Consider the following 12,303-nt stretch of genomic DNA (forward strand, 5'->3'; position numbering starts at 1 on the left):
AGTACCCCCCATCAGAGGGACAAGCAGCTCCAAAGGCCTTCAAAAGCTCAAAGAGAGACTCTGTGCCCATGCTGTGGGTACAGCGCACTCACTTCTCGGTCACTGGGATCCAGGCGCACAACACATGCATCCCCTTCAAGCACAGAGATGGTTCTTGGGATTATTTTTCTCCTGGTCATTCATAACTTAGGAGTAGCTACTCACTGCTCTCTGTACAAGTCAGACTGTTTCTGGCTTTGCATTATTTCTGATAGTGTGGCTAATAATTTACATGACATTTTGTCACACAAATATTAAATAACCAATTAGCAGGATTAATAAAACAGACCTTCCACTTCCCATTTCTGCTCATTAATAGGTACATCAGCCCTGCATTAGGAAACAAGTTATGCATAAAGCACATCTGCTCTAAGTCCTGCTTTAAATTATAGCTGCAGGGTTAATTGAACACCCCAATCTAATCTCTCAGCACTGGCAGTGCAGCATGCTGTACTGCATCAGCGTTTTCACTTGAGCTTATTATTTTAAACAACTACAATAAAACAGTGGCACCAAAGAGAAAAACAGCATTGGGGGAAAATATTTAAAAACAATGGCCCTGCTGAGATAACCAGAAAGGGCTCTATTTTAAGAGGCTCAAGAATAGCATTTTTCACATTTCAGCACATTTCTACCAAGCTACTCCTTTATATTTCCTGAATTCCTAGTCTGTCCTATATCAATGCCATCCTATACAGGATATCAAGAACAGAGGAACAAAATCACTAAGGTCATGATGACATGGAAAAGTTATCTGAATTAGACAGACATTTCAGTCTGTGTGGAAAATCACTCCATGGAAAGCCAGTGTTCACAAAGAGAAGTCCTGCAACTTTATTCTAATAAAGGGAGAGAGTCCACTGGGGCACACACCCACAGGGCTTTCTCTCTCAAGGTTTCGGAGGACACAGCCCCTTTTACCCCAAGCTCCTGGCTGCACCTTGCCATCATCCTTTCCCCATGAGCTGAGGTACTAGGAAGGTACAGCCTTCCTGAACGCCCTAGCACATGTTCCCCCTTAAATACATCCTTTGCCCCCAAAGCCCAGAAACTCAGGCTTGTGTGGACCCATTTGCTGTATCAGGATTTAAACTGTCTGGGTTCTGTAATAAACCTGTGGCTTGAAGCTGGTAGAGACATTGTTTGTAAAGATATTAGCACACATCTTTCCTATCAAATTTGATGACAGCTTTTGAGGACATGCGTTTTATATCACATCAACATAAAACTATCTGTTAGTACTTCCTACTCATTCCTAAAATCCTAGTGGTTCACAGAACTGATGGTTTTTTTTTCACTGAGTACATAAACTCCTATTACCAATATTCTCACAAACCCTTTGGTATTACCAGTTTTATATTCATTGGTATTCCCATTGATACCTGACTGCTTGACTACGTAGTCATTAGCACTACTAAGTCCAGACAAAGTCACCTTATTTTACAAGGGTGACATAATTTTAATAGAAGGGCCTTTACTGAAATTCAGCCAAACCCAATCCAAACCAGCTAAATCACCCTTTAAGGCCTATGCATTTTGACATATAAATAAGCTGTCTGTCACACCTTTAATCCATATGTTGCTCTCTCTGTAGCTATTTGTTGCATGGATTGTAAGCGCTGGCAATAGCTCCACACTTCCCCCAGGCACAGGAGAACAGCCACCTCTTGCACTTAATAAAACCTAACAACAAGGGAGCTATCAGCTGTGTCAGTGTTCTGGGTCTCTTCCAGCAAGGTTCAAAACCAGAGCACTCCTTCCTCACTATAATGCTGAAGGAAAATGCCACTAAAGCAACAACACCCACCGCAAACACAGACCTTTAGCACCAACTGCCAGCACAAAATATTCACACCTACTGCAAACAAAACACATACCGACAAAGAGCACAGAAGGATATAAATAGCTGCTACACAGTCTTAGGGAGTCTCTGTGCAAGCATATTCTCACTTTAAGTTTTTTGTTTCAAAACCAGTTGATTTCTTAGCAAATCACTGAATCTTTTCAATGCAAACTGTGTCTGAATTGTAAGTCAAAGGAGCAAAGAAACTTATTCATGGGGAGTGGTTTTGAGAAAACCTAGTATTAGACAGCAAGGGTAACTCTTCAAAGGAAGCGATGAGGACAAAGTACTAAAAGCCTTCTATTCTCAGTCCCCTCACTAAAAAAGCCAGATAGGGACAACATCTGACTCACTTTCCAGTGTCTCAGGAACAACACATGTTAATAACATAGTGAGTGAAAAAGGCAGGAGCCTCTTCTCCAGGCAGGAGCAGGCAGTCAGATCCCAATGGGAGAATGATGGTGTTTAAGGCAAGCAGAGCAGCCTGGAACCAGCAGCCTCAGCTGCTTGCTCACAGGCCCAGCAGTGGCTGCTGCTGCTGTCAGCACTGGCAGCAAGCTGGTCTGCACTCTTACAGGGTTGGAAATGTGTCATTAACAAGTGGGACTGGAATAGCAAAATTTATCAGATTTCTTTCTCTTGCCTACAGACAATAGTCAGGGGCAATAATAAAAACTCAGTGACCATCGCTCACTTTTAATCTGGTCTCTATTCCAGACTCATTTCCTTTAATGAGCACAACCTCATGTCCAAATGAACTCACCCAGCAAACAAATTCAGGTTGTAGAAGCCACCTGGCTCTAAATCTATATTGAAGGGTTGAGATTTTCTAAGTACTCACTGATACAACTAACTCTGTGGATAGGCCACTGCTGACACAAGAGGCTAAACTTTAATATGGATTAGAGAGATGGAACTAGCCTGGCACGCTAAGAAGGTATTCTGCATGCTACCTAGTAATTAATCTATTTAAAATGCAAAAGGAGAATAATTTAAAATGTCAGTTTAAAATTCAAAGAGATGAAACCAACAACGAGGTCAAATTTGAAAAGGAGAAATAAGAAGAAACAGAAAGCCAGCTATTATGGTTCCAGAATGATTTTATAAACATCCTCCATTGAATGAGGCCTTATAAAAATGAACAGAGAAGGATCTCCAACAGAGCCAAACCAGCAGGTAGGATGCAAATACAAGTAAACAAAAAGCAACTGAAGAGTGTCTTGTGGGTATTAAACTTCCAATATTCAAAATTTAATGTAAATTCTTCATAAAACATGCAAAAAGCAAAAATTAAATATTAGAGTAATAAACTCAAGGCAACTGCCTCACATTGGAGATCTACCTCCCTATGCCCAAAGAAATACAAGCAAACAGTAGCAACAATAACAGAAAATCCAATTAATTTACTAATTATCTTTTTTAAAGCCTCCTACCTTTGTTGTCATCATAAAATTCCAAACTGAAAGTAGGACCATAACATGAGTACCTCTGGTGTCTTCCCTCCCTATGCAAAGAGAAGAAAGAAATCCCCACACCACCAGCAAGACCTGGTTTTTAGCATCACAATAGTGTTTATGGAGGGCAGCAGGGAGCTTAGCTCAAAGCTCAGGTCAGGCGCAACCTGAGCAACCCTCATCTGCAGTTCATGAGTTAGACAGCTTTAAGCATTGATTTCAAGACCAAATCCACAAACTACAAATTGAATTACAGCTGTTGGAGGACGATCTGTAAATAAGACATTGCAGGAGTTTGTACACACAGACATTTGCTACTTTAATTGCTGGTTTGAATACTTATACTGCAATAACTGGGCAGATGCTGTTCTTAAGCCCCTTATAACAGAAAAAATGCAACAAAATAGGACAAGGACACGAACAGAAACACCAGTTTGCAGCATGTTTTTCATCATTGATCTTACAGGATGTTGACAGACCAAGTTCTTGTGTGGGACAGCATTTTTTGGTACAATTGGAGATTGGAATTCTTTATCAATCCTGCATCTGACACACAGTCTTCTTTGGCTATACCGAATTGTAAAGGTTTTCAGAAGTTGAAAAATGACTAGATTTGCCAACAGCATGTTATATTTATCAACTGTGTGTCTTCAGGAAAATGAATTTGCCATGCTGTCAGAAACTGTCTGCTTTGGGAGGTGTGATCAAACTTTAGCCATTGGTGTAGAAATGGAATTCTTTCTTGCAGTTCATTGCTTTCCAGCTCAAAGGTTTATTTATGGACTATAGATTATACAAGACCTTAAAACAAATTGTGGGTGTAGCAGCTGTTTATAAAACAATCAAACCTGATTGCACATTTTGAATAAAAATTCACTTTTGCACGTACACAAAGCTATGAGGAATCTTTATCTCACTCAAGCCCCAAAGGGAGCACATGGCTGGCAAATAGCAAAGGAATTGAGCTTCCCTGTTTGCATTTTTTGGGAGTAGAAGCTTGCAGTGTGTAGAGAAGTCCATAGACATGCCAGAGCAGCAGACTCAACACAAACATTAGCAAGAGGCAACCCATGGAGAAACCAGGGTAAGCACATCTCAGCCTAGGAGAGAAAGGCAGGCTGCAGAGTTCATTGATCTCTACTCATACCTGCTCAATCTGCACCAAAGGTAAGGGCTGAGACTGATTTCAAGGTCAAGGGTGTGACAGGACCTTTCGCCCCCGACACGGAAGTTTATCTCTTTACCCCATAAGGCTAAAACTAGGCCAGAATAAGCTTGCCTCGTGGTGAGTTAACCTGGCTGAAAATATCCTTAGCCAGCAATAAACATCCTGCCTCATATGCATGGGAACAGATAAGCAAAAATCCATGACTGACAGACACAGCACTTTCACAAACTATAAAAGAGCACTAAAATTTTCATAAAATCAGAAACCTCTTACATACTCTCTGAGTATGTGGAGAGTTCTCCTTGAAAATGAAGACGCCCACCTCGAGTTACTTGCCTGGGACTGAGAGGAAGGAGACTTCCATGCACCACTATCATTCATTGGTAAGTGACAGTGGCTCCTAATCTATACTATTTCTTCATTAGCTGTAATATAGGTACCTTTTATTAGGTTTTTTTAACCTACTAGCAGTTCTTTTTATCTACTAATAGTTCTTTTTCATTGATCCTGTGTAGTAAGTAAGCCTGTTAAAGCCTTACATGTGTTTTTCCTTGTGCCTATTTAATAAATAATTCATGTTGTAATAGACCTGATCAGTCATTATTAAGAACTTGTGAGTGAGAGTGGTTTCAGGATGCTGGCCTCCTCAATAAAGCTGCTGCCCACTGCCAGAGACCTGAGCAAAGGCAGGGGCTGTCTAAACTCCCCCATCTCATTCATAAAGGGGAACGTTTATCAAGAACTGTGAAAAGCAACAAATATAAGTAGGTTTGAAACCATTTAAGGCTGACCCAGAATGGCTGTTGCTCCTCTGTCTGGCAGAGGGACCTCCCCATCCCTGCCAGGCATCACATGTTTTGGAGGACCCAGTGTTTCCCTCCTGGTCAGAGGCCAGGCTTGGGAAGAGTGGTATGGAACATGAAGGCTGAACACCTCTACCAAGGCACAGGGAGCTCCTCTGGTGCCACCTCTGGCATTGCATCACACCCAAACGACCCCATAGCCATCTGCCCAGGCCTTTACAAGCTGCTAAAAGGATATCTGAGCACAAAACTCTGGGGTCCTCTGCTCCTGCTGTGTCTCCCAGCATCCAGTCCCCTGGCAGGGCCACAGGCCCCTGGGCCCCTCATTACACAGAGGGTCAGCAGGTCATAGCTCCTGGCCCCAGGCTCCCCCCAGAGCTCCATCTGCAGCTCCACTATGGTTGCCCCTGACCAACCTGCTCTGAAAGGATTCTTCAACAAGTCGTCACCATGGGGTTTTTTCTGCCAGGGATAGAGAGTTTTGATTTTGAAGTCACACCTTCAAGGTCTCCTACAGACGTTGTCTCCCTCCAGGAAAGTCATTCCAGAGACTCTACTAGTGAGCAGCCCCATCGCCCTCCTCTCCTGAGAAAATACAAGAGTGAATCTTCTAGATTATTTTGAATGTCATAAGCAATAAAACATTCTCCGCAAATCTAGGGAGTACAGATCCCAGGCCTGATGGCACCAATCTCAACTAGTCAGTGAGTAAAATACAAAAAGGTTGGAGTTATTAATCTGTCATATACTGCATGACAGCTCTTGAAGATACTCTACAATAACTCTTTGCCCATCACAACAGCTAATCTTTCATAAGGCTAATACTTAATCGCTAACATTTTTGTTAGGCAGAAAAACAAAAAGACTCAGTCCTCTATGTATTACATAATTTCTACCTAGGAATGAAAGCAACGGGATTGTTTTCATTAACCTTTCATTCTTATAAAAGGACAAAAATCAATATCAAATTTATTCAGGCAAGTGAAAAGCAATCTCAAGTGATTTCACAAGGGATTTCACTACCATTGCTTTTTTCCTCCCACAAATTCTCATAAAAAATATTATGATCTGTCCAAATGTAAGACAAATAGAAAAGGCAAGATACTGTCAGCTCCTCAAAGGCACAGGATTAAACTGCCTTTTTACAGCTGGATAACTGTCTTGGTCAAAATATTGTTTTCTTTGGAATCCTAAGCAAGTCTGCACCATCTTACTGACAACCTGTGATGCACTTGTTGCACGACACTAAGCTGACCTCTTTTTTTAAAAGTACCTGTGATACAGATTTTCTCTTTTGGCAAATTAAACTATTTCTTTTTGGTGTACTTTGGCCTTTTGTGCCATGAACAGAGATTTGAATTACAGGGATTTTTATGCACTTTCTGACTTTGCTGGTACTGTTAAATATTCCACAGCATTATGCCTTTTAAAGAACTGACTGAATTCACAATCAAACATCTGACAAAAGCAATGATAAAAACTCACCAAGTAATTTGGCAGCAGCTCAATTTTCCACAGAGGACCAAAAATGCTGAAAAACACCAAACATGAATATAAATGTTTAGTTTCATCTGTGACTTGACCCCTTCCCATGAATTCTCCACATATCCTTTCAGAGTCTGCCACAATGCTGTGAGGGGGACGGAGGGAGGGAGCAGGGGCAGCCTCAGCCTGGTGCATCAGGCCCCACTGGTTCCTACAAAGCTCACCAAACTGGACTTTTTTTTTTTTGTTGTTTTTGTTACAGTAGCCTTAAAAAATATCTTTAAAAATAAAATTATAAATGGCTTCTATCAGTACCACTACTCCATAGGTATATCTTTACTGCAGCTGTTTACTTTTAGTAGTAGTAGTTTTGGTCTCCTTGCCCAGGGTGGTCCTTTTGGAGAGTCTGAGGTCAGTCATAACTAATTTTCAAAACTTCAGCATCTAGGGAAACTTGTGAATTATTTTCACTATGCAAAACATACCTAAGATTACAAAAAGTAGAGCAGAATTTGAATGCCAAACTATCACCCATCAGCAAAGGCGTTCAGAGTAAGATCAGCTCCTGGTGCTGTTTACCCATTTGCAATTGTTTAGAGGTAAACATCATCTCTCTTCCAGGGGCAGAAATTAGGGGGCTGAGTCCATCAGGGTGGGTTCCTAAAAGCCTCCATTGTGCTCTGAGCTCTGCAATCACACTGCACAGGGACATGCATCTCCTCTTCCACTTCCCTGTGGTGGTACAAAAAGGTGTGCTGGCTTTGAGAAGGATGGAAATCACCAGTTTGTTACTTCTTCCATCATGTTTTCCACTAGGCAATGGAGCTTGTGGTGTTGGGAAATGTGCAGCTTTCCTTGGAAATATTAATGGATGGAAAAGCAAGCCCAAAATTGCAGCAACTGCTGAAGGCCTTAATCTGCTATGCATTTGGGCATGTTTCAAAAACTCTGTGCTCAAAAATGAACAAAAAGATGTCGAGATATAAGCAGAAATCCAGACAATGACTACTTAAATTCAAGTGAGAAAGCACATAAAAACTCCCAGAAATATCTCCAGGTCTTTGTGAATCGTGTTACAAGGCTACAGGGCAGCCAGTCTATGCAAAGTGCCATCAGGAAACCTTTGGGAATACTGCATGTAAGATAACCGTGACCTTAGTATGACAGTTATATTTGGAGAACCACTGAAATGCTAGCCATGCTGCTTGAACTGCTAAAAAAACTCCCAGAATCACTATTTGGATTTATTCACTGTAGATTAATTATAACACACAAGAAGATGAAAAAAATTATAAGGGACAAAAATTTGCCAGTTAAAAGGATCTAATTCTAGTAAATATCTTATTTAATTTAAAAAAATTACTGTATAAATACTGCCATGCTTTTAGGATGCTGTGTAATTCACCATCACCTAAAAGCAGGGAAAAAGTAGATAGCAAGGGAATATTCTGGGGAAAAGTGAAGAGGTTCTTATTTTAATTCTGTTTAAAAAACAACACCAGGACAACAAAAATAAGTATTTGGAGGTGCAGAATGCACTTCAAAGCCTTCTCATTTTCTCTCAGCAAAGTGTGAGTTGGCAGGTGTGAAGGACCTGCCTTTGACAGGCTATCAATCTACAAAGATGAATCTACTGCTAATTAAAGTTAGCTAGGTTAATCACAGAAATTCAATATTTATATTCTCATTTCAATTATTTATGCAGAAACTTCACAGAAACTTATAGCTATTCTCAAAGACTATTGTTAGACATATAGTTATAAATTTATGCTTGTAAGGTCATGCAAGTGAAAGCTGAAGCCACACTGTGGTTTTTCCACAAAACACAAAATCCCATTTCCTACATGGAGCCATCAACAGTCCCATCAGCAAGAAACAGATTAGCAGAACTACAAGAAGGGCCAGGGATTATGTCTTAGTTTAGAGACAAGTTTATGAGAAAAACACTTTGGAATGAGTGTTTCCTCTAAAAAAAAAAAAAGTTCCAACAATCCCTTTCTCTCAATAAGAAATTGATACTAGTGGATCAAAGTGAAAAAAACCAAGCCTTTACTGACAAATAGGGTGCCCCCAAAAAAAAAAAAGCTAGATATTGAATTGTCAGACCTTACCACACACACACACACCCCACACTGGCACAAAAAAAAAGCCCAAAATGCCAGAGAAAAAAAAAAACCACACAGGGTGGGAGGAAAAACCATTAAACAGCTCTGGCTCCTATCTCAGGGAAGGGAAAAAACCAAAGGGTTCATGCAGCAGCTCAGGCAAAATAGATAAGAACGTGGTGAATCTCTGGCATGGGTCCCCCCTCTTCACAGCAGATGAAGCTGGTGGATTTGGTGTCTTTTCTCTTGTTGGCTCAGCTTTTCCAAGGTCTGGGGCTGGGATGGAGCAGTCCCTCACCTTCTCGCTGGTCCCTAGCCAATTCATCTCCTGTCAATTTTTCTCTCTGATCTCAGACCAAAACCAAACTGTTCAACTCAAGAAAAAAAAAAAAAGACACTGAAGGATTGCTGTCACAGTTTCCAAGGCCAGGGGAAGGGAAAAACACTTCTTGCCTAAGCTAACAAAAACCAAGCTACCTAAGCAAAAAAAGGAACCCAGTCCACAAGGCATGCCAGACACCTGGAGAGTGAGGCTTTGGAAAAGCCCACCAAGGAGCCCCAAGGCTCCCCCCTCCCCCAGACCCACCTTAAAACTACAGCAGCCATCTCTAGGCACAGAGCAGATGATGAGGGAATAGAAAAACCACCCCAAGACAGATCAGCACCCTAGTACAACTCCCTAGTGGACTTGAAATGGGGCTTTCCTGAAGGGGTTATGCATCAGAAAACATTCAAGCCACTCATTTCCACTCCCAGACTTGTCTCTTGCATATCAGATAGCAATTTTAGAATCCAAGTTTGCCAAAGCATCAGATTCGTGCCAGCTTTTACCAATCATTAGAGACCAATTATGTCTGTCCACTTTGAGTTTGCTTGCAGACATAAGGACTAAGGACTCATATTTAACCCAGCACTGCTCAAGCAGAGGGCTAGAAAGGGCACAGATGATCATCACTGAGCCTCTAGCCATGCAGAACAGACAACATTTGTTGTGCATGAAAGATGTTAATCTGGTTTATCCTCAAAGAACTCCAGAGTTCTTTGGAAGAACTCTCATAGAAAACTTCAAAAGAAGATGAAGTGCTACATTTTGCCATGTCAATGTATGCTACTGCCTAATTATTGTACCTATAGCTACCCAGAACTTCCCTCACTGCAGTTTAAGCCCCATTTCCCCTCATGCCACACACTCTGACTTACGAGACCACATGGATATTTACAATCTCTTGAAACTAGTCACTAGTGTCCCTAGCCCAGACACATACCTTGTGCATTGTCAGACACAGCCAACCCAAATTATGTGCAGATCACTAGTGCTTTCTCACTAGTGGAAATTTTTGTTCTATGCAAGGAGAGTTTTAAATTCCACTGGGAAATTTCACAGCTTTTAGGGTGGCAATGCTCTTTCTGGTCTGCTGGTAATCAAAGTGTCAAGTCATCTAGGTACCAGTGCAGATGACTGCTTTTTTGTGCTGAAATTTTGCCGTGATAGTTACCAAAAAAAAAAAATCTCATCTGTTACTTTAGGTTGGCTTTTGTCTTACTGGTTTTGTCTTCAACAGTTCCGCAAGTGCAAGCAACAGCCCCTAGCTCCACTCATGTCAGGATCAGCTAAGACTAGCTCCTCTTCTGGGCTTATGTCCTGGTGCATTGTCCAAATCTTTATACTTTCACTCTTCCACATATCCTCCAACTGGCTCAGCTGTGCATTCAACTGGCTGGCTTCCATTCTGCTTCATAGTACATTGAATACATTATGGACATCAGATTTGAGGTCTTCCAGATATTGCTGTGGCTAATTTCAGATTACCCAGGCTTTTCAAAAGCTCCTCGCTCATATGCAAAGCCTTCCAGTTAACAGCACTGGAGTTGCTGCCATTCCCACCACTGGAGTCTCAGTGCTTCCAAATCAGTTTAAGAATGTAAAAAAATACAAAACTGACTTGGTATCCCTTTGCTCACAGCAGCTGAGGTGCAAGGGAGAGGCAAGAAGCAACCCACATTTACTGTGCTCTTTCCAGGCTGACTCCCCAGCATTTCCAAGAACCCCCCTTGCCATTCCCTGACTCCAAGGGCAGTGTTTAAAACTGTGATTTTCAACAAGTTTTAACACAACTTTTTGTTTAGATTAAATATGATGCATGCATGCCCCTTTCAAGGCAGAACAGCAGAACGGCTGATTTATGGCCTCTCTCAATAGAACCGGGGTACAAAGTTGTTCTGCTCTCACTGTAGTCAGTTGAAGACGTCAGTGGGCACGTGTTCAAATAGAGAGAGCAATTAAACCACTTTTACACAGAACATAAGCTGGGCTTCTGTCCCTCATGACAAAATGAGTAACAGCTGGCACCCAGAATTAATCAATTGTTCCTCCTCCAGCAGTTATTATTACAATTGTTTTTCTTTTTTTAACTAACCATTTTGGGAAGAAACAGAACTCCTTAAACACCCCTCATTCTATGTCCAGAACAAAGGGAGTTTAACACTGGTACTCTCTGTGGCAGTTACAAAAGAAGGCAAAAAAAAAAAAAAGGAGAGCAGGGGACCATGCAATCCTCCTTTAGCTCCACATCTGTCTCCATTCCTGAACCAGGAATAAGTTGAACCAATGTAGGACATCTAGCTGTATGAAAGCCCTATGAATGCCTCCTCTTGCCAACATTTTGGTCTTGACAAAGCTCTCCAGCATCCAGAAGAAGGAGGTGGGTGAGCACAGAGCTTGGCTACAGCACAGCCCCCTCACCAACCTCCCTTTCACCAACAGAAACTGTCACTCAACAAGCCCGGGCAGAAATTAAACTCCCTTCTGTACAGAAGGTCCATGCATAATGTTCCAGGGGATGTGAATTATAAACACCTCTCCTTGGCAATTCACAATTAAACCTTTGAATAACAGAGTAGTCAGGCACATTAATTATGGCTAGGGCCAGTATTTTATCCCCAAGCAACGCCTTTGCAGCAAAGAGAGGTAGGTGGTAGCTATTCAGAAGGAAAAAGGCTGTGGTTTTGCCTTACAACTACTCCCAGAAGAAAGGTCAACTAAACAATTGCACTAAAGAGACTCAAAGAACAGAGACTGAGCACTTTACAAACTCCCCTGCATCAAAACGTCATCACTCAGAGGTCCAAGATAGAAGCAAAGAGATGCCAGTCACTGTCAGACACTCTTGACTATTGGCTTTTTTATCCCACCAAGGAACTGGGGGCTTTGGGGAACAGGGGAGCTTCCCAAGATTGGGATGCAGTAAGGCACTGCTGGAATTCAGTCCTAAGGGCTCTGTGATCTCTCTTCTGCAAGTTCACTCTTGTTGAAAAAAATCAAATAGCTCAAACTTTTACTTAGGATTTAAACCTCTGCCTTCTCCATTTCCCATTCCTTGGATTAAAACCTTTTCTGATTGAAATG

This window comes from Camarhynchus parvulus, chromosome 6, assembly GCF_901933205.1.
Source record: "Camarhynchus parvulus chromosome 6, STF_HiC, whole genome shotgun sequence".
NCBI lineage: Eukaryota > Metazoa > Chordata > Aves > Passeriformes > Thraupidae > Camarhynchus > Camarhynchus parvulus.